General features: G+C 50.8%; 1 protein-coding gene across 6 annotated transcripts in view; it reads left to right on the forward strand.

Annotated features, from left to right (window-relative positions):
• Positions 1–403: 403 nt before the first annotated feature.
• EMP2 (epithelial membrane protein 2) overlaps positions 404–26,595 on the forward strand; it is a 46,582-nt gene continuing 20,390 nt past the window's right edge. Inside the window, exons 1-4 of one of the 6 annotated variants that reach the window (XM_055409479.2) lie at positions 405–629; positions 8,046–8,133; positions 14,881–14,982; positions 17,870–18,016. The gene's annotated coding sequence lies outside the window, so the exon portion shown is untranslated. Of the gene's footprint in view, positions 630–8,045; positions 8,134–14,880; positions 14,983–17,869; positions 18,017–26,595 lie in introns of all 6 variants that reach the window. The other 5 variants (XM_055409483.2, XM_055409480.2, XM_055409478.2 and 2 more) reach the window with 5 other exon arrangements.

Raw genomic sequence — 26,595 nt, forward strand, 5'->3', positions numbered from 1 at the left:
TTTACATTAACTATGTACCAGGCACGCTCAGGTATGACCCTTTCCGGCCTTACAGTAACCTAAGGAAAGCGGTTCTACTCTGACTTCCATTTCCAGAAGGGGAAACTGAGGCAGGAAAGATTAAAGAAAAGATCACTACGTTGAGAAAAGGGCGAGGGAAGGGGTGCTACAGTAGGGAGTCGATTCCAGAACGCTCGTCCTTAAGCCTTACGGGAGGGGAAGAGAACGGGGAGAAGGCGGGCAGGGGTGGAGGGAGAAGGGCGGACGCAGCGCAGAGAGCTTTCGAGCGCCCACTCCCTCCTTCCTTCCCCCGCATCGGGCTGCCAGCTCTGCCCCAGACTGGCCCGAAGGAGCGCAGGGAGGCGGGCCGCGGCTGGGGGCGCTCCCGGCTCCGGCCTCCCCCTCCCGGGTCCCGCACCCGCCTCCCGCGCTCCCTCCCGCTCTGCTCTCCGGGCTCCTGACATCACGCCCCGGGAGGCGGGGTCGGGGAAGGCGGGGGCCGCGGGGAGGAGGCTCGGCGCCAGCGGGAGGGAGGAGGGAGAGCCGCCGTCCCAGCCCAGAGCTTCACAACAGCCCGGCGGCCTCGCCTCGCGCCCCAGCCCGTCGGTCGGTCCAGCCGCCCGCGTCCGGTGAGTCGGGGGCGCGTCCGGGAGCCGCGCGCGGGTCGGGGCGGGGGGCGCTCCGGGCAGCGGGGGGCGCGAGCCCCTGCAAGTACCCGACGCAGGGAGATCCCTGCGATTGGGGCGGGGGGCAGGGAGGGGCCCTCTCCCTGCGGAAAATCCACGGTCCCTCCGCCAGATCGCACGGGGGGCGACTTCCCGCCTGCCCCCGGCCCGCCCTGGATCCCGGATCCCACCTTCCCACCCCCGGACGGCTTCCTCCGCCGATCGCGCCGAGGCGGGCGGGAAAAGTTTGGGGAGGAGTCAGGGCGACTCCCCTCGCCCCCGCCAACTCTACTCCGGGGCTCTGGGGCCCCGGGCCGACCCCGTCCCGTCGTGTGAGAGTCCCCGGCGCCTTGGCGCTGGCCGCCCGCCTCGGGGGAGCGCGCGGGACCTGCTGCGCCCAGGCTGGGTCGGTGGGTCCCTCTCGGCCCCCGGCGGCGGCGGCGGCTCCGTGGCGCCCCCCAGCGGCGAGGGGCTGCTGACTTCGGTCTGGGGCGGTGGAGGGGCTCGGGTGACGCCTCTGTCCCCTCTCCCCTGCGGTTGGACTCGGCAGGAGCATTGAGGGCCCCACCCATAGGTCCAGAGCGACGGGAGGCCAGTGCTCGAGTGTAGAAAGCCTATACACTCTCCCCAAACCCAGGGTCTTAACCCCACCGGTAAAGAATCTGCCTGCAATGCAGGAGACCTGGGTTTGATTCCTGGGTTGGGAAGACCCCCTGGAGAAGGAAATGGCAACCCACTCCAGTATTCTTGCCTGGAGAATCACATGGACAGAGGAGCCTGGTGGGCTACAGTCCACGGGGTCGCAAGAGTCGGCCAGGACGTATCGGCTAAACCACCACCACCAAATCCACCCCAGGGAGGCCCTGTTTGGGGGCCGACAGGGGAACCTCAAGAATGAGGGTTAGGTGGGGGCACCTGTACCTGTGGGAGACCCCATATTGCAAAGCCCCTCCCTCCAGGCCACCGAGCCCACCTCTGACTTTGGAACAAGAATGACAGCCCTGTTTCAGGTTTGGGAAAATGGTCAGTGACCCCTCCCAGGCTCCAAAGCGGTGCATGTGAAGTGCTGTGGGGTGATCTTTGAATTTAGCTATACCTAAAATACAGAGAACAGGTAAAAAGTGCCAGGCAGAGTGAGGAGTAAGGTAAGGGGCTTGGAGAGGGTCTTGAGAAGCCAGCGGCCCCAATATTGTATGCCTTCACTGATAGGAGACACCTAGAATAGGCGAGTTCACAGGGACGAAAAGTAGAGTAGAGGTTAGCTGGGCCAGGAGAGAGGGATGGGGAGTCCTTGTTTAATGGGTACAGAGTTGGGGAGGATGCAGAGATTTGGGGTATAGATAGTGGTGATGGTCCTATGACGTGGTAAATGTATTTAGTGGCACTGAATTCTACACCTAAAGTGGTGTCCGGCCACAATTAAACCGAGTCTGCAGCCACCGCTGTGCTTCAGTCTGAATCAGCTAGAAATCTGGGAGGCCAGTCACGGTTGCCGGCTACCTCTCCCCAGAATTTGGCCTCTGTATAAGGAAGTGGAAGGAGGGTGAGGAAGGGACCGGAGCCAGGTTTCCCCAGGAGTCTGGAAGGGATGAGGAAGGTAACCGAAGCTGATGGAGCCTCTGCAGGGCACGGCGCGCTCCTAGAAGCCACCCCCGACCCACCCCGCCACCCTGCACCAGCTCCTCCATGCTCCCAGGCTGCAGGTGGGAAGAGCCAGGCCAGAGACCTTAAGTCAGTTTCTCAAGGTCCTTGAGCTAGTAGGTGCCAAGAGCCAGACTTTGGATCTCCATCTGTTTCCCCAAGTCCCTGCTTGTCGTGCCACCTGGAGATGCCCTGGTGGGACTTGGAGAGACAGGGGGAAGACTGTTCTGAGGAAATCAGGGCCCCAATCCCACGGGGCCCTTGGCAGATGCCAAGCCCAAGGCAGAGGGAGGGTGTGGGGGTGGCAGGAGGGTGCAGAACCTGTTTTCCCACCTAGGGTTTTTGGATCAGCGTCCTCCACCCTTGCTGGGAATTGGGGAGTGGGAGGCAGGGAGTGGGCCACATAGCCTGTAGCTACCTCTATCCTTCCAGTGGGGAAATTGAGATTCACCCGAAATCTGGCTCCAAAGGTGACTGCGTTGGAAGCCACAGAGGGGGCCCAGAGGGCGGGTGAGGGCAGGGCCAGGCTGGTGGGCACTGATGCTGTGCTGCCCCACCCAGAAGGGAGGGGCTGAGCCCTCTTGTGCCATCCAGGCCCCAGATTAGGGCACAGTTTAGGAGGGGCTTCCCAGGGGGTACAGTGCTTAAGAATCCGCCTACTAATGCAGGAGACATAGGAGATGCGGGTTTGATCCCTGGGTCGGGAGGATCCCCTGGAGAAGGAAGTGGCAACCCACTCCAGTATTCTTGCTCGGACAATCCCATGGACAGAGGAGCCCGGTGGACTACAGTTCATGGAGTCACAGAATTGGACACAATTGAACACACACAGCACACAAGAGGGCCTGACGAAGGTCCGTGGCAGCCAGTCCTGGAAACAGGGCACAACCGTCCTGTCCTCCCTGCCACGCCCCTGCACACACAAGTCTTGTCTGAGGCCCTTTGTTTATAGAATGGAAGTGAATGTTTCACCTAGATTTTCTCTCTGCCTTGTGCATATTATCTTCAGGGCAGGAGCTGAAAGCACGTGTGTGCGCACAGACTCTCGATTTTCCAGCCATGGGTTATTCCCAGGAAGGCTCAACTGGCCCATGTCCCATCCCAGGCCTGCACATACTCCCCTGCCCTCCGGGGAGGGCACAGCGCTGGTGGACAGGGGCACAGCAGAGGCTGGCTCTTTGTCACAGTGAACTCCGTCAGACGTGACCAGGAAGGGAAGTCTGTCGAGACAAAAATACAGGAATGCCTTTCCAGGCCAGATGGGGTGGTGGTGGATTGCTGGCTGCTTGGCGGGATTTGTTTGGAAGGCATGAGTCCAGCTGACTGTCCTGGGGAAGGCAGATTGGTGTGTGTGTGTGTGTGTGTGTGTGTGTTGCAACATGTGGCTGCTGCCCAACTTTGTGGGCAAATGAGGCCTCTGACCCTGGCTTTAGAGGCTAACGTGGCACAGAGGTGGGTTCTCCTGTCATGGGGTGGTGATAGCCATCCCCCCAAAGAGGGAAGCAGAGTCCTTCCAGGAGAGACCGTTAAAAGCTTATGGCAGGACTCTAAGACAGTGGGGTGGGCTCCGGGGACCTCTTACTGGGCGATTGGCAGCAGCAGCTGGAGTGGGGAACCAGGGCAAATGGCACCTTAGACAGAACTGGGACCTGACCCATGGATGTTGGCGTCGTCTCATCTAGGAAAGAATGGGGGTGGGGTGGGGGTGCTGGGAAGAGGAGGCACCCCTTCTCACCCCAGGAGTGATGGAGCCCGGCTTCCTGCAGGAGTGACCCCGAAGTACAGTTTTGGCATGGCTGGGGATTGTCAGATGCGTCTGGCTCTTGTTAGGGACAAGCCGAGGGGGGGAGTCTAAAAATACCCAAGGCAGAGCTGCCACCCAGCAAGAGCACCAGCCTGTAACTGGGCAACCACAGCAGCACTGGCTGTCCCAGCTCCAGAGTCACTGGGGCTCTTCCAGGCAGCTAAGCCCTGGGCAGAGGCTGGGAGGTGTGAGAGAGCCCTGGGCCTCCTTGGGCTAGGATCGGAGTGTTTCAGGGGCATAAGGGCCTTAGTATGGATATGAGAGTTGAACCGTAAAGAAGGCTGTGTGCCAAACCACTGATGTTTTCAAGCTGTGGTGCTGGAGAACATGCTGGAGAGTCCCTTAGACTGCAAGGACATCAAACCACTCAATCCTAAAGGAAATCAACCCTGAATATTCGTTGGAAGGGCTGATGCTAAAGTTGAAGCTCCATTACTTTGGCCACCTGATGTGAAGAGCCGATTTACTGGAAAAGATCCCGATGCTGGGAAAGATTGAAGGCAAAAGGAGAAGGGGGTGACAGAGGATGAGATGATTGGATGGCATCACTGACTCAATGGACATGAGTTTGAGCAAACTTCGGGAGATGGTGAAGGACAGGGAAGCCTGGCATGCTGCCGTCCATGGGGTCACAAAGAGTCGGACATGACTTGGTGACTGAACAACAACGACAAAGGGCCTTAAAAAGTCCCAGTGTAACTGCTAGGGATGCTCAGAGAGGAGGAGTGAGTCACCCGAGGTCACTCAGCAGCTTGGCAGCAGTACCTGCACTAGAACTGGGACTGGGGACTCACTGCCAAGGAGCTGGATGACTGGGAGTTGCCAGTGGGTTCCTAGGCCAGGTCCCCTTATGGTCCCCCAGGTCCCAGGGACCGTTATGGCACGGGTCATCCATCCAAGATGTTGAGTTTCCACGCTCGCGTGCTGATCAGTGAAAGGTGGGCCAAGAGCCATGCTCAGGCAGTGGGTCACTTCCCACTGGCCTCGGGTCACTCCCAGCCAGAGCTGTTGGGCTCTGGGAATATCATCCATCCTCAGACAGGAAGTAGGAAGACTTGGGGGCTGGACAAAAGCCGTTTTCCCATCTGAGGACACTTGGTTTGTTCACATGGTATCTTCAGGGTTTAACAAGGAGTTGTTGACCTGAACAGTTAAATTCCCAGAATGCTCACCTTTTTGGGAAGCCGGGCTTCAGTTGATCTAGAAAGGGACTGAAGGTGAAAGGATTCTCCAACTTTCTGCCCTCCTTGGACAGGTTAGATAACATCAGCTTCTGGAAGCTTCCTAGCACTCCTGGGTCTAGAGCTGAGGGATATAAGCTTTGGATATTTGGTGCCAAAATTGAGCTGAGAAATTTGGGTGTGAAACCTCTCTCACCTTACAGGATGCAGAGAGGGACTGGTTAAGTCCCTCAGTGCTAACTGCTTGTAAGCCTAAGATCAGCTAAGTTTGTCCAATAGAGAAGTCCCTTTGAAGGTTTCCCTTTCTGATCCTTTTGATCACAAACTTCTTTGGAGAGCTTTTTTTCCTTAAATTGAAGTTAGTTAACAATTTTTGCAATGAATACATGTGACCCAAAATCTCATTCATCTTATTCTAATGAATGTTTCCCAAAGTGTGTTATCACTGGTGGTAACCAAGATCATTTTTAAAAGTTCACAGCTGAATGTGAAACAAACAAACAAAAAAGAGTAATTATGTCTTTTTCTCCATTGATGTTTGGGAAAAAAAAACAACCACAAACAGAACACAAACCCATAGCTTCACTACTGCATAGGGTGAAACACTAAAGTTGCTGTTTTAAACTCTAAAGCATTTTTTGAAATAATGGAAAGGTGTCATTAATAAGCAATGATGATCCTTGGGTTTGGTAAAAATCTTAGTGCAAAAGGGGCTGCCTTTGGGGAGAGGGCATAAGTGTTAAGTGTTAGTTGCTCAGTCCTGTCCGACTCTGCGACCCCATGGGCTATAGCCTGTCAGGCTCCTCCATCCGTGAGATTTTCCAGGCAAGAATATTGGAGTGGGTTGCCATTTCCTTCTCCAGAGATGTTCATCCTTTTGACAACAATCTTGAAATATCTGTGAGCTCTACGCCCAAGCTCCTCTTCTGCAAAGAGGCCCCAATGTTCAGTTTCAGACCTGATGTTCCACTCAACTTCCGGAGGAGTCTCTGCATCTTTGATGAGGGTCATCCTGCCCCCCGATGCCTTGGACAGTTGTTCTGGGGATTGGAAGAGTTGGAATATTGATGTTCGTGGAAGTGGCTGAAGGTGTTTGTGGTTTGCTTGAACCAAAGGAAAGCTGAGGGAGAGTCTGGCTTGCCCACTTTCATCCTGATGGCTGTTATCACATGACTCTGGGCAGTGATCCGTGTAGGCAAAGGGGGGTTTTCCTCTCTTCAAAGGTGGTTTCAGTCCCACGAAGAAGATGGTGGGTACAAGCATGTATGTGCCAGGAGCGGAGTCATGAGATGAGGTTTCAGGGGAGCCCATGTCATGGTGTGCAAGAGTTTCCTTAAGCCTGTCGGACTGGAGATGGGCTTGGAAGAGTCCCTAGAATTCCCCTGGGCAGTGATGGCTCCGGGTTTGCAGAAAGGAGGGAGAGAAAAGGCAGAGGGTGCAGGCAGAAGTCTTGCTGGGGCAGATGCACGTGTCTCGTTAGCCTGCAGTGCATGGCGCAGGAGAGGAGGGCAGGGCTGGGGGCCGAGCTGTATGGCGGAGATGAAGGGGGCTTCCCTCTACATCCCGATGAACCTGGCTGGGGAAGCCGGGGTGATGATGTTCACGCTGCAACACTGGGAGGAAGAAAGAGAGAAAGGGAAAAAGTGGAAGTCCCCTCGAAGCAACTAAATACCCATTGGTCACATTAGGGAGTATTTTACAGAAGTTAGGGCTTCCCTGGTGGCTTACATGGTAAAGAATCTGCCTCCAGTGCAGGAGACCTGGGTTCGATCCCTGGGTTGGAAAGATCCCCTGGAGGAGGGCATGACAGCCCACTCCAGTATTCTTGCCTGGAGAATTCAATGAACAGAGGAGCTTGATGGGCTACAGTCCATGGGGGTCACAGAGTCGGACAAGACTGAGCGACTGACACTTTACAGAAGTTAAAAAGAGCAAAATTCAGGGTCTTCCCTTGGCAGTGCAGTGGTTAAGACTTGCACTCCCAATATAGGGTTCTGTCCCTGGTTGCGGAACTAAAATCCCACATGCAGAGTGGCCTAAAATCATAAAAATAAAAATAAAGAAAAGACAAGATGCAAGGGGGTTGGAGTGGTAGAATAGGTGGAGGGAATTAAGAGGTACAGACCTCTTAATTATTAATAAGCCACGGGGATATAGTATATTGAACTATTAGACTTATCATGATGGCTACTTCATAACGTGTGCAAATGTCAAATCACAATGCAGCATACCCGAAACTAGCATATTGTACATCAATTATATTCTCAATCAAAATTGTTTAAAAATTTAGATCTCAGAGTAAAAAACTTGGAGGTTCATTCCTGTCTACCAATGTGGAAAGGTCGATAAGTAACAAAGGTATATATGGGAAAGTAGGCTATTTACATAAAAGAGAACAGAAAGGAACAGTGTTCCTGTGGCCTCCTGTGTTACGTGTATGCAAGGAAAGTGACTGGAAGGACGTATCAGAATCAATCGGTGTGGCTACCCGTGGGGGCGGGGAGAGGAAGGAATGGACTGTGGGACTCCAGTCTTGTTTGTTTCTGAGAAAATATATTCAAGAGTTACATAAGTGTGGTGGTGGTGGTGCCGTCGCTAAGTCATGTCTAACTCTTTTTCGACCCCATGAACTGGAGCCTGCCAGGCTCCTCTGTCCATGGGATTTCCCAGGCAAGAGTCCTGGAGTGGGTTGCCATTTCCTTCTCCAGGGGATCTTCTTGACCCAGGAATCAAACCTGGTCTCCTGCATTGCAGGTGGATTCTTTACTGTCTGAGCCACCGAGGAAGCCCTAATACGTGTACGTGAAGTCCAGAAATAACAAAATAGTCTTGCCTGAATTCGGTAAGCAGTGTGAGTTTTGCAGGTTTGGGGTGGGGAGCTTTTAGAGGTGCGGGGCAATGGTAGACAGACTCGGTGGGGGCTGTGTGGCAATTCACTGGCAAGGTAACCAGGGCATGTGCCATTCAGCCTCCATGGAGCGTGCCCCTGGAAACGGCCCTCTGTGTACCTCTCCTGGCTGTGATGGTTTTCCGTCTGGATGCTGTTAACAGACAAGTGGTAGTTTGGGGAGGGGGTAATGTGGTACATTTAGGATGTGTTAAGAATCCACCTGCAATGCAGGAGATGAAAGAAACTCGGTCTGATCCCTGGGTTGGGAAGATCCTCTGGAGTGGGAAATGGCAACCCGCTCCAGTATTCTTGCCTGGAGAATCTCATAGACAGGAGATCCTGGTGGGCTACAGTCCATGGGGTCGCAAACAGTGGTCGCAAACAGTCGCAAACAGTGTGAGCATGCACACACAATAGGGCCATTATGAGATCCCTGGAAAGGTGTCCAGGAGACCATTAGGAATGGGAGTCTGGGGCTTTGAAGTGAATTCAGAGAGACACATAAAGGGTCTGAAACTGTAGGTTGGTGTCTGAGAATAGGAGAAAATGACTTACATTTTGTCAGTGTTAACAGCAATAATTTGCCATAGCATTTATAGGGTGCAAAGCAGTTTGGGCCACTTGCTTTACAACCTCTATCTCATTTATAATGAATAACAACCCTCTGGGGTTAGGAGTATCATCATCTCTGCCCTATAGATGAAATGGAGTCTTAAGAATTCTGCGTTAGGATTTGAATCCCAGTCTTGTAGACCCTGGGGGCTTCTCAGGTGGCTCAGGGGTAAAGAATTCTCCTGTCAGTGCAGAAGAGGCGGATTCAATCCCTGGGTTGGGAAGAGCCTCAGGAGAAGGAAATGACAACCCACTCCAGTATTCTTGCCTGGAAAATCCCATGGACAGAGGAGCCTGGAGGGCTACAATCCATAGGGGTCGCGAAGAGTCAGACTTGACTTAACAACTAAGCAACAACAAACTCTTGGACTCTGCAGACCCTGTTCCATTGGATGATTGTTTGGGTCCCATCACATCCCTCTTTTTAACAGACATCTGAGTCCTCTTGAAAAAAGCCTGGTCCTTTGGGCCAAGAAAGTGTCATTGCTGCCTATGTGTTGATGGATGTCTTAGAGGCCTGTGTTCTTCCTCTCAAGTCAGTTTTCTCAGTCCTGGGGTCCTGGACCACATGAGGGTCCTCTGCCTTTAACAGCCTTGTCACAGAGACCAGAACTAACCCCCACCTCTGCCCTGGGCAAAGCCATCTTGATTCCTGTGTTTCAGATGTATGTGTGGAATAGAGAAGGAATCCTCTTTCTAAGCGGTGATCACTTCCATTACTTCCGACGGTCTTCATTTAAGGGACCAGATCTTTTGAGTTTCCTGGGGTTTCTCCAGCACCCTCTAGCACAGAGCTAAGTGTGCAGTGCGTGCTCAGTCGTATTTGATGCTTTTCGAGCCCCTGAGCTATAGCCTGCCAGGGTCCTCTGTCCGTGGGATTCTCCTGTCAAGAATTCTGGAGTGGGTTGCCATTTCCTCCCCTAGGGGATCTTCCCCACTCAGGGATCGAACCCACGTCTCTTGTGTCTCCTGCATTGGCAGGTGGGTTCTTTACCACTGAGCCTCCTGGGAAGGGTGCAGTGAGTGCTCAGTAAGTCTCTGCTGTGTGAATAGCTGAGGGAGTGTGTCCCCCCAGGAGTCCCTGGTTTTCCTGCTTTTCAGCCTACCCCCAGGAGGAGTGGCAGTAGCGAGGCCCCCTGCCTTGGATGAGAAGCGGGCAGGAAGCTGCAGGGGTGGAGACGGCGTGGGGAAGAGCTGAGGGCAGCTGCTCCCCTTCCCCCTCCCCCGCCCTCCGCAGTTGGTTCAGGCCCAAGTGGCACAGTCAGCATCCCTCTATGTCAGCATGACATGGGGTCACATTCTTCTAGGCCAGAGCCTGAAAGAGGCCTAATCATCGGCCCTCCCAGAGCGCGGTCTGCATACCCACAGGCATTTGGAGACGATTTCTGTAGCATACAGGCAGTGTTACAAACTGTAATACGCTCTTTTTTTTTCATGTATTACTAAAATGTCAGTCACTTGGCAAGTGATATAGACTTTCCCTTTACAGTATAATACACATTGAAGGGGCTTCCCTGGTGGCTCAATGGTAAAGAATCTGCCTGCCGATGCAGGAGATGTGAGAGACTCGGGTTCGATCCCTGGGTCAGAAAGATCCTCTGGAGGAGGAAATGGCAACCCACTCCAGTATTCTTGCCTGGAAAATTCCCTGGACAGAGGAGCCTGGCGGGCTGCAGTCTATGGGTTTGCGAAGAGTCAGACATGACTGAGCACACATCACTCTCACAGAATAGTCAGTATAATTCTCTGCGCTACTGTTTTCATTTCCCTGGGGTATTTACCCAGGAGTGGAATTGCTGGGTCCTATGCTAACCAGATGTTCAAGCAGGTTTTAGAAAAGGCAGAGGCACCAGAGATCAAATTGCCAACATCCGCTGGATCATGGAGAAAGCAAGAGAGTTCCAGAAAAACATCTATTTCTGCTTCATTGACTATGCCAAAGCCTTTGACTGTGTGGATCACAGTAAACTATGGAAAATTCTGAAAGAGATGGGAATACCAGACCACCTGACCTGCCTCTTGAGAAACCTGTATGCAGGTCAGGAAGCAACAGTCAGAACTGTACATGGAACAACAGACTGGTTCCAAATAGGAAAAGGAGTACGTCAAGGCTGTGTATTGTCACCTTGCTTATTTAACTTATATGCAAGTACATCATGAGGAACGCTGGGCTGGAAGAAGCACAAGCTGGAATCAAGATTACTGGGAGAAATATCAATAACCTCAGATATGCTGATGACACCACCCTTATGGCAGAAAGTGAAGAGGAACTCAAAAGCCTCTTGATGAAAGAGGAGAGTGAAAAGGTTGGCTTGAAGCTCAACATTCAGAAAACAAAGATCATGGCATCTGGTCCCATCACTTCATGGGAAATAGATGGAAAAACAGTGGAAACAGTGTCAGACTTTATTTTTTTGGGCTCCAAAATCACTGCAGATGCTGATTGCAGCCATGAAATTAAAAGACGCTTACTCCTTGGAAGGAAAGTTATGACCAACCTAGATAGCATATTAAAAAGCAGAGACATTACTTTGCCAACCAAGGTCCGTCTAGTCAAGGCAATGGTTTTTCCCGTGGTCATGTATGGATGTGAGAGTTGGACTGTGAAGAAAGCTGATCACCGAAGAATCGATGCTTTTGAACTGTGGTGTTGGAGAAGAATCTTGAGAGTCCCTTGTACCGCAAGGAGATCCAACCAGTCCATTCTAAGGGAGATCGATCCTGGATGTTCATTGGAGGGACTGATGCTAAAGCTGAAACTGCAATACTTTGGCCACCTCATGCGATGAGTTGACTCACTGGAAAAGACTCTGATGCTGGGAAAGGTTGGGGGCGGGAGGAGAAGGGGACGACGGAGAATGAGATGGCTGGATGGCATCACTGACTCTGTGGACATGAGTTTGAGTGAGCTTCGGGAGTTGGTGATGGACAGGGAGGCCTGGCGTGCTGTGATTCATGGGGTCGCGGAGAGTCGGACACGACTGAGCGACTGAACTGAACTGAACTGAACTGATGCTAACCAGGTGGCGAAGTGGTAAAGAATCCACCTGCTAATGCAGGAGATGCAAAAGACACAGGTTCGATCCCCTGGGAGGGCCCCTGGGGGAGGTAATGACAACCCACTCCAGTGTTCTTGCCTGGAAAATCCCGTGGACAGAGGAGCCTGGAGGGCTGCAGTCCATGGGGTCATAAGGACTCAGACACGACTGAGCACATGCACGCATATGGTAACTCTGTGTTTAATTGTTTGAGGACCAGCTGGACTTTCCCACAGTGCCTGCAGCATTTTACACTCCCAACCGCAGTGGATGAAGTTTCTCTGCTTCCTCAAGTTTTACTTCCATGCCCAGCCCTGTCCTGGCTCCTTAGAAACTTTGACTGGTGGAATTCCTATAGGTCTAGAGCAGGTTGCAGGGGCCCAGGCTCCTGGGTTTAAGCAAGGGCCCACCAAAGGTGCTGGGCTGGGCTGGGCCCAGCTGAGTAGGTGGGGGGATGGCGGGGAGGAATGAAGGACACATGGGGACCACCTGCGAGAACTGGAAACCGTGGAAGGCAGAGCCCTCGGTAGCGCTGTTTTCTGCAGGACCCTGGAGTGATTTTAGGTGCTGCTGGATACCACATCTTGTAGTCTGTTGGTCGCTCAGTTGTGTCTGACTCTTTGTGACCCCATGGACTGTAGCCTGCCAGTCTCCTTTGTCTGGCAGGAATTCTCCAGGCTTGAATACTGGAGTGTGTTGCCATTCCCTTCTCCAGGGGATTTTCTCAGTCCGGGGAGGGAACCCAGGTCTTCTGCTTTACAGAGAGCTTCTTCACCATCTGAGCCACCAGGGAAGTCACCTGGTGACAAAGCGGGTCTCTTTGCAGTTGTCTTTTGGCTGTTCTGGTTCCATCAAGGGGAAGATGCCTCTCTGACTGTAATTTTCCTTCTTCTTCTTTTTTGAAGCTATATTTCTTTTTATTAGTCACAATATCACAAGCAGTATGCCCTCTTTGTGTCTGGCTTCTTTGACTGAGCATCAGGTTTTGTGAATCAGCCATGTGTGCCTGTAGTAGGTGTTCCTTTTGTTCCTTTTTCATTGCTGAGTAGCGTTCCATTTTATGGCCATGTCACACTCTGGCTTTGTGTGTGTGTGTGTGTGTGTGGTCATGACACATGCTTGCAGAGTCTAGTTCCCTGACCAGGGACTGAACCACGGTCTGCTGCAGTGAAAGTGCGGAGCCCTAACCAGCGGGCCACCAGGGATTCCATCAGGGGGAAGATGCTCCTTCAATTCTAGTTTTCCTTATTTAACCAGACAGAGCAGGTCTCCACACAGCCCTTTGGGGGACAACAACACTGAACCAGAACTTGTGAGACTTTTTTAGTGGGGGTGGCTATTAATTTTCACAGTCAATCGATACGGCAGGTCATGCTGGTTTTCCATTCCCAGGGAGCCAGAAGATTTCTTCTTGAAATACATGTATTTCTCTTAGAGAGTGGATTTATTTAATGACAAATATGAAGTCAAATCTTACAGTGGTACTCAGGAAGGAGGTAAGCCGTTGACTGAAGTTTGGAGAAACCTTCTTCCAGTGTTTAGGGTTCAGTTCTCAGGTGCTGTGTCAGGAAGTGGTAAGATCTGCAGTCCCAGGGCTCATACAAATGGAGACTGGTTGCTATAAAAATAATCCAGGCAGAGGCCGGGCAGGGGTGATTCTGTTTGATCACACAGCACCCTGAGCTGAGACTGCATGAGTCTGCGATTCTCATTGTATGGGGTCCACGTCCCAATTCCATGGCTGGATGGTGTCATAGCCGCAGATGCGCATCATCAGAGGTGGCCCAGCTGGACGGGCAAGAGGTCCGGGGGGCTGCCTTTCTTTCCAGCCAGGCAATCTCACAGTTCCCTCCCCCACCCCGGGGCATGCTGGTGGGGATATGTTACAGGGTGATTCCAAGTTCATGGAGATCACTCCCCAGCTGGCTCAGCATCTGTCCCGATCTTGGATGTTTAACAGAGGGCATCCCTTCCTTTTGTTCCTTTTTCATTGCTGAGTAGTATTCCATTTAATGGCTGTGTCACACCCTGATTTTGTGTGTGTGTAGCCACCACATGGCTTGTGGGATCTAGTTCCCTGACCAAGTTCCCTGACCTAATTAAAGGACATGACCTGCCGGCTCTCAGGTTAGTGAGTCTGCATGGGCTGCATAGGTATCCCAAAGGGAAGCTGCTGTTTTAGTCAGGGTTCTCCAAGAAACAGAACCAATAGAATGTGTATACATTTGTGTGGCAGAGGATGTGATGGTGAGATAGCATTACTGACTCAGACATGAATTTGAGCAAACTTCAGGAGATGGTGGAAGGCAGGGAAGCCTGGTGTACATGGTGTACGTGGGGTTGCAAAGAGCTGGACGTGACTTAGTGACTGAACAACAACAGCTGTATCTGTGTGTGTATACACCTCTCTGCATATATGTTGTATATGGAGAGAGGTTTATTTTCAAGGAATTGGCTTATGCAGTTATGATGGCTAGCAAGTCCAAAATCAATGGGGTAGGCCGGCGGGCTGGGCACCCAGGAGAAAGCTGATGCTGCAGTTCAGCTCCAAAGGGTGCTGGGGGTGGTGGTGGTGGATGTAAGTGTTTTGTTCTATTTGAATCTTCAACTGATCAGATGAGGCCCACCCACATTACAGAGGGCAATCTGCTTTACTCAAAGCCCACTGATTTAAATGTTCATCTCATCCAAAAACACCCTCACAGAAACCCTGTGGCCCAGCTGAATTGACACAGAAAATTAACCATCACAGATGCTTCAGGTGGACTAGACACACAGCATTAAATAAGATAGTGCTGTGTTGTGCTTAGTCGCTCAGTCGTGTCCAACTCTTCTCAACCTCATGGACTGTAGCCCACCAGGCTTCTCTGCCCATGGGGATTCTCCAGGCAAGAATACTGGAGTGGGTTGCCATGCCACTCTAGGGATCTTCTTGACCCAGGGATCGAACCCAGGTCTCCTGAAGCCCTTTTAAATCATCCCTTTTTAAATTCCCTCCCAACCCTCCAAGGAGAAAAACCTCAGTTTTCTGCTATTATGTCTTTAATAGAACTTCCCAAACACATGGGATGTCCTGTTGCTTCAGCAAAGAAGGAGAAAGCGAGCCTTGGACTCAGAACTTTGAGCAGCAACAGTTTCTAACTGGAATCGAGTAACGTTCTGTTTTCATTTTATCTCTTTCTTCCCCGTTGACAACCACCTTTCCATTTGGGTTGTGATGTAAGGTTTCCTTTTGTAAAGAGGTACGTTTAAAAAGTGAGTAGGCTGCTAGTAACACGGGTGGCTCACAGACACCGGAGATTCTGCATGTGGTGCAGGAATGACTGGTCTGGAGGGACACTGGCACAGCACAGTGAGGACAGTGCCCGAGGAACCCCTGCCTGTTCACACGGCTGGAGCTGCCTGTTGTCTGTTTCTACTTCTTCCCTGCTGGAGACAGCTGGGTGGTTTCTTTCCCCTGTGTGACTGCCCCCCAAGAATAGTAGTGGATGAGGGGTGGATGCTGACTCTGTGGCGAAGGGAAAGGTCTGGGGATGGCAGTTCTAAGAACTCCTTGACCGTGGTGGTGGCTGTGATCGGTGCATACACATAGCGCTTGTTGGGTGCCAGATGCTCTTCTAAGCACTTTCACTCTATTATCTCCTGGTGGTCCTAGGAGATGAGTGTATCATGGTCATTCCCATTGTACAGATGAGAAAACTGAGACACCAGGTTATTAGGCTGCTAGACTTCAGTCCAGTCTGGCTCTGCCTATGCTCTTCTGTGTTTTGCACATATTACTTCCTGCTCATCTTCTCCCCTTTGTCCCCTTCGTGTGTTAACTTACCTGGAGGTGGAGGCCTGGCTTCCTAGTCCTGGGGCTCCCTGGTTCTGGCCAAGTTTTAGGCATTGATTCCCAGTCCCTAACGTGCTGGCAGAATTCACCGAGTTTTAAATGACAGTTTAGGAAAGACGAACAAGCTGTTAAAGTGAGCACCCCTGATCTTCTGGGGGTTACTTGGAAGTCACTAACACAAGATGCTCTGTGAAGGGAAGAACATCCCTAACCTGATGACTGTGAGGATGACGAGCGCCCCGAGTCTGTCCCCTGCCTCACCTCAGCCACTTAATCCAAATGACATATTGTGTGCCTGCAGGTCCCAGCCCGCTCTGGGCTGGGGTGGGAGTGTGTTGGGTGGCATAATTATAGGGAGCTCCTTGGATGACAGCAGCCAGCAGGGAGCCCTTTAATTGATGGGGTCAGACAGCAGTCATTGGCAGAATGGTGGTTATTAGCTCTTCTGCCAAAGCTGTGCAAATTAGCAGACACTCACCAAGCGTTTGCTGAGTGATCTTGGGCACTGGGGATAAGTAAGGCGTGGTTTCTGTCTTTGAGGAATGCTGAATCTAAGAGCATAGTGTTTCTCTTGCATCAGTTAGCTCTCGCTGTGTAACAAACCATCCTGAAATGCACAGGCACATCCCAATTCATTGCCCTTCCCTTGATTGCACTTTGCAGATTCTGTGTGTGGCCACCCCACGTTGAGCAAGTCTGTCAACACCATTTTCCAAACAGGGTTTGCCCACTTAGCGTGTGTCACATTTTGATAATTCTCTCAATATTTCAAACTTTTTCATTGTTACTGTATTTGTTATGTGATCTGTGATCTTTGATGTTACGACCACGATTTGCTAAAGTCTCAGATGATGGGTGCTTCCCTGGTGGTTCAGGCAGTAGAGCATCTGCCTGCAATGCGGGAGACCTGGGTTTGATCCCTGGGTCGGGAAGATCCCCTGGAGAAGGAAATGGCAACCCACTCTAGTACTCTTGCCTGGAAAATTCCATGGATGAAAGAGCCTGGTAGCCTACAGTCCATGGGATTGCAAGGAGTCGCACATGACTGAGCAACTTCACTTCAGATCATGGTCAGCAATTTTTGTAGTAGAGTATTTTAAAATTAAGGCATCTACATTGTTTTTCTTTTAGGCATAATGCTATCGCACACTTAATAAACTACAGTATAGTGTAAAGATAGCTTTTTAAAAAACTTTGTTTTTTAATATTTATTTATTTCGGCTGTGCTGGGTCTATGTTGCTGCCCACAGGCCTTCACAGGCTTTCTTTAGCTGTGGCAAGCAGGGATTACTCTCAAATTGCGGTGCGCACAGCTTCTCATCGCAATGACTTCTCTTATTTCAGAACACGGGCTCCTGAGTACACGCTCAGTAGTCAGGTTATACGGGCTTAGTTTCCCTGCAGCATGTGGGATGTTAGTTCAATGACCAGGGATCAAACCTCTGTCCCCTGCCTTGGCAGGCAGATTCTTAACCTGCGGACCACCAGGGAAGGCCCATATAACTTTTATGTGTACTGGGAAACAAAGAAAATCACGCGACTCACTTTATTGCGATATTTGCTTTATTGAGGTGGTCTGGAACTGACCCTGTAATATCTCGGAGACCATAATGTCTTAAAAGAGAAAACATTTATTTAGTTCACGATTCTGCATGTGGGCTAGGCTCTGTGGGGTTCTCTCACATCTCTGTGGCCAGCTGGGGGGTCAGCTAGGAGCTGGCTGATCTTGGGTGCCCCTTGCTGGAGAAAAGCTCGTCTCTGTTCCACGCAGTCTCCTACCATCCATCAGGCCAGGCTGGGCTCACTCCTGTGGTAGCCGAGACAGGAGGTCCATGAGGCCTCTTGAGTCCTGGGCTCAGCACTGGCCCTTCTGTTGCCTTCTATTGATAAAAGAAATTACCCAGGTTCAGTGGGTGGAGAAATAGATTCCACTTCTTAATAAGAGGATTTTATTTGCTAATAATATTTTGTTAAAACCTTTTGCACATATGAACATGTGAAATCCTGGTCTGTATTTTTCCTGTTGTGGAATGTGTTGCCTGGTTTGAGGAGCAGGATGATCTCTGCAGGCCTTGAAGGATGAATTGGGAGCCATTCCCTCCTCTTAGATTTTTTTTGGAATGTGTGTGTAGAGTTGGTTTTGATGTTGTTGATATTTAGTCGCTAAGTCGTGTCTGACTCTTTGCAATCCCATGGACTGTAGCCCGCCAGGCTCCTCTGTCCATGAGATTTCTCAGGCAAGAATACCGGAGTGGGTTGCCATTTCCTTCTTCAAGAGATCTTCCCGACCCAGGGATCGAATCCACGTCTCCTGCATTGGCAGGCAGATTCTTTACCACCGAGCCACCAGGTAAGTTGATATTATTCTTCCTTAAATGTCTGACAGAATTCACCAGGGAAGCCATCTGGGCCTGGAGTTTCCTCTGTGGGAAGGGACTCCAGAGCCTTGATAAATACTTTCTTCTTGTGTGGCCAAACGGGAAGGAAAAGTCTGGTTCCACTTCTTCTTTATTTATTTTTCAATATGTTTTTTTTTTTTTTTCTGTTGAAGTGTAGTTGATTTGCGATGTTTGTGAACATTTTTTGACTTCTTAGCACAGCCCCTGAAGTCTGGCTCCCCCTGTCGCCACCCCCTTCTTTCCTTCTTCCTTCAGCACATTTACTGAGCACCAGTTCTCAGTTCACATGTTCTCAGTAAGTGCTGAGAACACTGACGTGCAGAATCTGCCGCGTCCCTGACACTGTGGCGGGGAGATAGTTAACCCCCAGATGACAACTACAACCTAAGCCGGCTGGGAAGGTGCTAAGAGGAGGAAGATAAAGAAGGGCTTTAGTTCATGTCGCTGAAATGGTTACAAGTTTGCCAGCGAGCTGCCTGTCCACCCCGATGCCTTTCTCCTCCTCTCTTGGCTCTGGGGCCCCGCCCTCCGCTCTTGGTCTCCCCGGTCCTCTCCCAGCCTTCCTCCCTGGCGCTGTTTCACAGCTACTAGTTAGTGGCTGTGTCCCCCATCCAGCCCACAACGCGGGGATTTCTTTCCCCAGCTCCTGTTTTCCTCTGGGTGGCAGTGCTACCCGTATTTCCAACTGTCCCTGGAGCATCTCCACTGCTGGGAACTGAACATTTCTAACACCGATGACCTGTTCCCCTAATCCTTCAAACTGCTCCTCCTGCTCCGAGCCAAGGACGTTAGCAGAGCCAGCATCTACTCTGAGCCCCCAGGATCCTTTGCCTGACCCACCACCCATCACGTTTTTATCTTTATCTGGACCCTCTCCTTTTCCTTTTTAATTTAATAAATTAATTTTTAAAAACATTTAATGTATTGGGGTACAGTGTTATGATAGATTTAGGTGAACAACGAGGGGACTCAGCCATACATATGCATGTATCCATGCTCCCCCAAGCTCCCCTCCCATCCAGGCTGCCACATAACATTAATCAGAGTTCCCTGCAGGACTTCCCTGGTGGCTCAGACAGTAAAGAGTCTGCCTGCAATGCAGGAGACCCGACTTTAATCCCTGGGTAGGGAAGATCCCCTGGAGAAGGAAATAGCAAGGCAGTCCAGTATTTTATCCCATGGATAGAGGAGCCTGGTTAGGCTAAAGTCCGTGGGTTGCAAAGAGTCACACACGACTTAGCGATTAAACAACAACATATAGTAGGTCCTTGTTGGTTATCCATTTTAAATACAGCAGTGTGGGCAAGGACCCTGTCCTTTTCTCACCGGGCCTTCTGCAGCAGCTTCCCCCAATTCTCCTCCTCGCCCATCCTTCTGATCATGGAATGTTTTTCCTCTAGAGATACGTCTTATTGCTTTCCTACTTCAAAGCCTGCCCCACCTCCTCACTGCCTCCAGGGTGACACTCAAACTTCCAACCCCAATTGAGCTTCATCACCCGGCGTGGAGTTCTGGCTCAGCAACAGGGCCCTGCCCAGCTCTTCTCAGGCTCACTCTGGTGATACTTCTGTGCTTCAGAGCATCCTGTTCCCTTTGCCTGCAACACCCTGTCCCCACGGCTCTGCCTGGCGAGCCGCCCGGCCTCTGAGACCCAGCCCAGTTGTCACTTCTTCCATGAAGCCTCAGATGCTGCTCCCACCCTAACATGGGGCTAGTCACCCCTTCCTCTGCATTCTCATTGCACACAGGTCATCACATCGTGCTTATTTATTTATGTGTCCTGTTCTTCCTATGTACCGGACAGCTCCCAGGAGCTGTGGAGCCTGCCTTTCTCACCTGTGTGTCTGTGAATGCTGGTTGCCTGATTAATTGCTCCTTTTAAAAACAATAGAGCGCCTACAGCTGATTCATGTTGATATATAACAGAAACCAATACAGTATTGTAAAGCAATTATCCCTCAATTAAAAATAAATTAAAAAAAAACAATGGAGGAATCCCCTGGCAGTCCAGGGGTTAGGACTCCATGCTTCACTGCCAGGGACCTGGGGTTCAATCCCTGATCAGAAAAGAAGACAACCCCCCAAAAAACTGGGTGATCCAAAGGCTGGGGTTTGAGCCCTGACTCTGCCACCTGCTGACTGGATGATGGGGATGAAGCCCTCAACTTGACTTCTCGCCTGCAAAGTGGATCCGAGCCATTGCCATCCTTTTGACGGGGCTCTCACTTCACTGATGGGTATTTATCCCATGTGCAGGGAAGGGAAGTGCTTTCAGCCCGGAGGACTCATGAGTGACTTTGTGCTCTGCTTCCCGTGTCCCCAGTGTGTGTCACAAAGCGTGTCCCAGGGCGAGGGCAGATAATGATGACCAGCCTCCAAAGCCACGTGTGGACCCGGGACTTTGGACCGATCTCTTGATCAGGCCGGAGGATACCTGGATCCCAAAAGGGAAGAGAAATTCAGATTTAGGGTGGGCAAGACTTAGGGTTTCTCTGATGCCAGATCATCTGTCTTCGGATCCCAGCTCCAGCCTCTGCTAGCTTTGTAATCTTCTAGAAGGTGCCTAACCTCTCTGAGCCTTATTTTCTTTACCTAACTACAGCACCTATATCATAGCTATTTTTGGTAAGAATGCCTAAGTTAATACACAGAATGAGCTTAGAACAGTGTCTGTCACATTCCAGGCAATAAATATCGGCTATCGTTATTGCCAATGCTGTGGTTATCATTATTGCAGTGGACTGAAAGGCTCAGGCCTGCACAGACAGAACCATCCTCAGTGGCTTCTGCCCTGGAGCACTGCCAGATCCCAATGTCCTCGGCCTGCTGCCATATTTGGACAGAGCCAAGTGTTGGCTTTGTGCCCAGAAACCCCAACCACAGTGAGCACAAAGCAGGGCCGCCCGGGCCCAAAGGGCTTCCGCCATCTCCAGGTCATCTCGGACGCCTGGCAATTCCAGGCTGGCTGGGGTCCAGATACGAGGGCAGGAGGCTGAGCTGACCTCTGCCTTCCTGAAAACAGGCCAAAGCCACTGTCCCCTCTGAGTGCCAGGGGAGCTGGGGTGGGGGTGCTGGGTTCCAGCCAGCCTGGGGGGGGAACTGCCAGCTTCAGAGTAGGCCCGGGGGTGCCCCTGGCCGTGTGGCCTTCCCTGGCCTGCTTGGGGGGAGCTGTGGGCAGAGCCCTGCTGGGCTGGGGGACCTCAGACGCCAAACATCGCAGGTCTGTTTTGCAAAGTTCTAGACCTCAGGACTGTCCTTTTGCTTACAATTCCGGGAAAGGCTGCAGCTCAGCTGAGAATGAGCCCTGGCGTAAATGGTAGGAAGAACCCCTGAGGGCAGGGTTGGAATCAGGTGGACAAGTGGTCATCTCACAGCGTGTTCTCACCCCGCGGGAAGCCGCCACCCTCTGGCTCCCCTGCACGCCATGACCGGAGCCAGAGCAGCTTCCTTTAGCCGCAGCAGCCAGGGCCGTGCTCCTCGCTGGGGGGCTTGTATTTCTGTGAAGGAGAGAAGGGAGGGGACACTCACATCACCCTGGGAAGCTCCCTTGGCCTCGCTTCACCTGAAAGACCCTGCTGGTGATGTCCCACCATAAACGACAAATAGATGGTGCTTTTGGGTGGAATGGGGGGCCAGGGAGTCAGCAGAAGGACCTTCTCCACACCCAGTGCTGGACTTGCAGCACACAGAGAGACCCAGACATGGAGACACACAGAACCACATAAACACACACAGAGACACACACATAGACACAGATACACAGACATAGACAAATACACAGACACACAGACACCTATACACAGAGACAGACACACATGCACACAAATACACACACACAAACAGATAAAGAGACACACACACACACACACATAGAGACAGAAGACACACACACAGACCCAAACACATTTCAAGCAAAGCCGGGTCCAAGGGGTAGCAGGAGGGCACCTCTGCCTAGGAAGCATCGAGGAGATGCCAGCTCCTGGTGTCTCCCGGTTGTTATCTGAGGTCTGGAGGGACATTTCTGGGAGTACTGTCCCTTATCCCAAACCATCAGCCTTTTCTTTTTAAACCATCAGCCTGTAGAACTTGAAATTCACTGACCACGCACACTCCATGCTGGTGCAGAACCCCCAGGGCCCCACCTCCATTCCCGGTGCCTCTCCCCTCCGCCCGCCTCGTTCCAGGACTGATGCCCAGAGGATGCTCACTCCTGCTCAAAGAAACACATTTGCTGCTCCTTCTATTCCAGCTACTGATTCTTTTTCCTTAAAAAAAAATCTGAAGTTCTAGTATCTTGTGTTCTCTATTATTTCATGTGATTATTTTTATGGCTATTTTGTAGAATGGGGAGTAGTTAGGCCTTCAGTCTGAACTTACTTTACCATGATTCCTACAAGGCACCTAAATCAAGGTGGGGGAATCCCACCTGAGTTTCTGGGTGGAAAGGAGGCACACTGTGATAAATTTAGAAAACAGAACGGACTCCATGCTCTTGTGTCTGAATAAATTCCCTTCGAGGAGAAACTCCATCCAAAGTCCAAACCAACCTCAGAGTAGCTCAATAAAGACAACACACACTTCAGCTGGGCTGAAGAAGTAATAGGATTAAAAGTGCAAGAAACTCTATTTTTAGTACAAATGACAACTTAAGCATGGTTTTTAATCAAGGCCTCTCTTGATTAGAACAGTCACATCTCAGCTTTAGCTAATGGCCAGGGCAGAGAGACATTGCCTTCCAAAATCCCTCCTGCCTCACAGAGGTTGCGGGAAATCCAAAGGGAAGGATACAAAGATGACCTGAGGGACTTCTCTGGTGCCAGTGGTTAAGAATCTGCTGTCCAACACAGGGGATGTGGGTTCAATTCTTGGCCAGGGAACTAAGACCCCATGTGCCATGGGGCAACTAAGCCTGTCCACTGCAACTACTCAGCCCTCACGCCACAGCTAGAGAGAAGCCCACGTGCCACAACAAAGATCCAACACAGCCAAATCAATTAATGTTTTAAAACAGATGACTTGATGATGCTTGTGCCCTGTTGCCTTATTTTCATTAAGCCCTAAGCATGGGAGACAGGAAAGGGGGTAGCGGGGCAAATGTCTTGGATTTGGAGTTGGAGAAAGAGGGGTTAGAGTCTGTGAACTTTGGCGAATCATGGGATGCCTTTGTGAGCCTCAGTCTTTCATCTGTAAAATGGGGATAATGACACCTTGCTCTGCCAGCTTCAGAGGGTTGACCCAGAGATCCAACGCATGATACGCATTGTAAACTGCAACTTGACCTTTAATCATGAGGAGTCTCATTTCGTGTGGGATGCCCCTCTGGGCACCACCCGCTCCCCAGGGGGCTTTATCTCCTACACACCTTGATGCTGGCATCCTGTGCCCTGGACACAGGAGATTTGCTGGTCTCTGCCCTGTGACAGTGGAAGCTGCTGAGGCTGCACCTGACAGAGCAGAGGAGGACAGAGTTGGGAGACAGGGACTGCTGGAGATAGTATCCTGCAAAGGAGGACTCAAATCACAGGCCCATAACCGAAACCCTGCATCACTTTGTATCTGGGGTTCTGCAGTAGAAGTCTTGGAGTAATGAGAAGTTTAGAAAGAACTGAAGAAATGGGGGACATAGATGGAGCCACAGAGAGAGCAGGGAGAAGACAATTAGTAATGCTCGGGAAAAGGTGCATAGTACATTAGTTGGCTCTGCAGTGTATGACATTTACATGGTCATAGCATAAATGAGAATTACGGATGTATGAAAAGACTGGCTTCCCAAGTGGCGCCAGTGGTAAAGAACCCACCTGCCAATGCAGAAGACATCAGAAACGCGGGTTTGATCCCTGGGTCGGGAAGATACCCTGGAGGAGGGCATGGCAACCCGCTCCAGTACTCTTGCCTGGAGAATTCCTATGGACAGAAGAGCCTGGAGGGCTACAGTCCATGGGTATGCAAAGAGCTAGACAGGACTGAAGCGACTGAGCCCACCCGCACAAGACTGTATCGGGATGGTGGAGTAGGAAGGTGGAGGGTGCTGATGATGAAAACACTCAGGAAGTCTGTATTGTTTGTAATAGATGAATCAGGAAAGAGAAGTGTATGAATATTATTTGCACATACGGAACTGTTGGGAAAAGAAATAGCTGAAAAGGTTAGAAGTGATTGCTTCCTGGGATCAGGACTGGGGCAGGGGCAGAGACTGTGGTTTTCATTATATGACTTGGGTTCTATTATCTGCATCCCCCCTTAATTATCACATTATGTAAATCAAAACATATTTTTAAAAGAGAAGTTCTGCAAATCGTGGGACTTTGATTTCTAGACCGGAACTTGAGAAACTCAACTAGTACAGTCTCCCAACTGTACATCTACCTTTACATTCAGACTGGCTCAGTGTCTGCCTGCAATGCAGGAGAGGCCAGGGTTCAATCCCTGGCTCGGGAAGATCCCCTGGAAAAGAAAATGGCAACCCACTCCGGTACTGTTGCCTGGAAAATCTCATGGATGGAGAAGCCTGGTGGGCTAGTCCCTGGGGTCACGAAGAGTCCAACACGACCGAGCAACTTCACTTTCAGTTTCAGATAGGTACACGCCCTGACCCAGGTAGCCCCTCAGACTGTCCTGCTCAATGCCTGAAGGAATCACAAAAGGAGAAACAACATCTTTCAGACTGCTTGGTGAAATTTGTGCTTGAAAATGGCAGAGGCTTTGGGGAAATAGTCATTTATCATTGAGAGACTGCTGGGCGCCTTCTGAGGGGTCTCCCACTGAGGTCAGAAAGGCAGTTGGAGTCGGGGCCAGGAGACTCCCTGGTTCTGCTCCTGCCTCTGCCTTGCTGTGGGATCTCAGTGTGTTACAGCCCTTTTGGGCCGCAGTTCCTGCCTCTGGACCCACGACTTTGAGTTTTCCCAGGGCTTTTATATAGTTCTACATTTCTAGAAATGACAGCAAATAGCTTTCTGTGTGCCGAGCACAGCAGGGAACAGAGGGGCAATGGATAACAATCGAGTGAACAAATTAGATACTTTCAGACAGTGAAGATCCTCTGGAGAAAATTCTATAAATCTTAATTATGTCGAATTGGTTCGTAATGCTTTTCAGGTCCACAATATTCTTCGACTTCTCTGTACATTCAATTAATTTCTGAGAGTTTGATATTGAAACTCCAATTAAAAATCTTAATTTATCTACTTAGAACAAACAAATATATAGTGGAACTATATGTAACTTTATTCTGTATTTTCAGGTCTCCTGTAAATGTGTTATCATATTTTCATAATTTAAAAGATTTAAAAAAGGAAAGAAAATGAGCCAGGGCGATGGGATGGATATGGATGGGATAGATACTGGAGGGGCGTGGCTACTGGGTGATCAGGATCCAGGATCCTGGGGAGAGGAGCTTGGCTTGAGACCTGGACAGGGTGAGAGAGAGCCAGCTGAGGGTGGAGGGGACACAGTGCTCCTGGGAGCCCTGCTCCAAGGAACTGAGACCAAACCCGGCTGGCCGAGCGCTGAAGCCCACGAGGACAAAAGGAGGCAAGAGGGATCAGCATTCAATATGATGTTTTTGGAAAGGAAAAGAAATTTCTGTGAATGGCACAGATAAATTTGATGCCACCTTGGGTTTGGTGGGCCAACCTTCATCCAACATCTAGCCCATGGAGCTGTCTGTTCTTCGGTATCTCCAGAGAGGGTCCATGAGACACAGAGCAGGAGTGAAACATGGGAGGGAGAGCCAGCCGCTGGGGAGAGCCGTGGATTTGTCAGAGGCTGGTCTGTATAGGCCAGAATTGTACTTCCAGGGGAACTGAGGGATGTTATTAACTCAAACAAAACAAAACAAAATGATGTCAAGGCTTGGCCACCCACACGGTCCTCACCGAACAGTTGGTCCCATACTTTATACTCCTTGAAGACTCTCTGAAGATCAAGCCTGGCACAGTGTCCGGTACTGCTTGCAGTAAATTAAATTTTAATTGAATTAAAAAATAAAAGTAAAATAAAGTAAATGTACTTTCCTTTGACCCAACATCCCTACTTCTAAGAATCTGACCCTCGAAAACACTAATGCAAATAAGCCGAGAAATAAGTGCAAGGATATTCACGGCAGTGTAGTTTGGCATAGCAAAAAGTCTGGAAATGTCCTAAATAGCCATCATTGGGGAACTAGTGGAGTAGATGTTGACTTCACCACCCACACCACCCAACAGAACCCCAGGCAGCCATTGCAAGAGTGAGGTGGACTAATGCTGGAAAAAAAATTATCTCTAGAGCTATTATCAAGTGAGGAAAAACTAGGTTGGAGGATGGGTTCTCAGTTCCACAACCCTGCCCACCCTGAGCCCTGGACCCCCAAGCCAAAGGAAACCGGGGCTCTGGGAGACTGACGTACCCACACATTATCTAGGGAGGAGGTGTGGGGAAGGGCAAAGAAAAAGCCTTGTGAGGGAGGCTGTCAGTAGCTGAGCTCCATCAATCCAGAAAAGTGGACACTGATGCACCCTCCAATCAGAATCAAAGGAGTGAGTGGGGGCGG

Source organism: Moschus berezovskii, chromosome 27, assembly GCF_049115385.1.
Source record: "Moschus berezovskii isolate FMDL1 chromosome 27, NW_MosBer_1.0, whole genome shotgun sequence".
Taxonomy (NCBI): Eukaryota; Metazoa; Chordata; class Mammalia; order Artiodactyla; family Moschidae; genus Moschus; species Moschus berezovskii.